The sequence below is a fragment of the Pseudopodoces humilis genome, chromosome 33 (assembly GCF_049639895.1).
Source record: "Pseudopodoces humilis isolate 2021_Gansu_Grassland_sample_001 chromosome 33, ASM4963989v1, whole genome shotgun sequence".
Taxonomy (NCBI): Eukaryota; Metazoa; Chordata; class Aves; order Passeriformes; family Paridae; genus Pseudopodoces; species Pseudopodoces humilis.
Genome location: NC_142232.1, coordinates 97,097 through 98,537, shown reverse-complemented (window position 1 = coordinate 98,537; position 1,441 = coordinate 97,097).

The following is a 1,441-nucleotide window of genomic DNA, read 5'->3' as shown; positions in this document are numbered from 1 at the left end:
CCGGAAGGACTGACCCCCCTGGCAGAGTGACCCCCACTGCAGCACTGTGAGGGGGTGCTCCCCATGAAATGGACTCAGCTTGGAGAAGTTCCTGGAGACCTCTTGGTGGGGGAGATCCCCAGGCAGCAGGGGAAGATCCTGTCCCTGATGAGAGGAAAAGCCCCAGGAGATGAACTGACCATGGTTTTTTCCTGTTTTCCCCCGCACTGCCAGGTTAGGATGCGAGCTGGAAGGAGGGGGGGGGTGGAAAGGAAGGGCTTTTAAGGGTTTCTTATTTCCTGCTCTGAGCTTTTTGGCAAAAAATTTAATTCAAATCCCCTGTTTTGCCGTGACTGTGTTTTTGAGGAAAAAATCCCAGGTCCCTTTAACTCATAAACCCTTGGTTAAAATTTTTTCCCCTGTGTGGTGGGAGGGCCCGGGGGAGAGTGCTGTGGTGGGGGCCTGGACCGGGCCAGCATCATCCCACTGCGGGGACAGTCCTGTGTGGGCCCGGCTGGGTGCCACGGTGTGTTGCTTTTGTCTCCTTATGATTTTTCTTTTGCATTAAATGCTCGTGAAGTGCCCCCCTTCCCTGTTTCCCTTGCAGCCAGTAGCCCTGTCCTTCCCCTGCTCCCCGTCCCCGTTCCATCCCGGTGGGGGCCTTGGAGCTGCCGTGGGGGCGTGGGGGTGCCCCGGGGGTGCGCCCCGAGCGGGGCCCCTTCCCCCGTGCTCCCCTGTGCCGATCCCGCCTGGAGCAGCCCGCGAGGGCTTTAGCTGGGACGGAGAGAGGCGCTCTGGGGGGGTCCCCGGGTCCATCGCTTTGGTTTTGGTATTTTTGGGGGTTTGGCAAAAAATCTCTCCCCCTCCCCCATCATCCACAGGGGTTTTGGGGTGGTTTTCCCCTTTTTTGGGGGGAAATCAAAGAATGCCCCTGATGTCCTAATTAGAGGTGGAGAAAGGGGGCTCCGGGGGTTCCGCTGAGCCGGAGGGACACAGCAGCCAGGGCTGGGCAAGGGGGGGGGAGGGCGGAAACTTTGTTTGTGTTTTTGGGGCTCAAGGCGGTCGGGCCCGGGCCCGTTCCCGGGTGTTCCTCATCCCGCCTTTCCCCTCGCAGCCCCGGGGGGGGCCCTGAGAGCGCGGGCGGGGTGTGCCGTGTGCAGGCCCGCCGCTGGTGCGATTGGCTGATCTGCCGTACTCGTGGCTCTGGCACGGCTGATTTTGGGGAGAGCGGGGACAAGCCCGGCCCGCTGGGGGCCCCCCGGGCGGGCCGTGGGGGCAGGAGAGCCGCCATTGCCGGAGGTCTGTGGGGCCCGGCGCCGGGGGCGCAGCGGCCGGAGCCGGTAGGCGGCGGCGGGTGGAGGCGGCCCCCGGGCCCTGCAGGTGGGGCCGCGTCGGTTCTGCGGGGGCTGGGGGTCGCTGCGGGGGCCCGGGGGGGGCGGCGGGGGGCTGTGGCGGGTGGCTT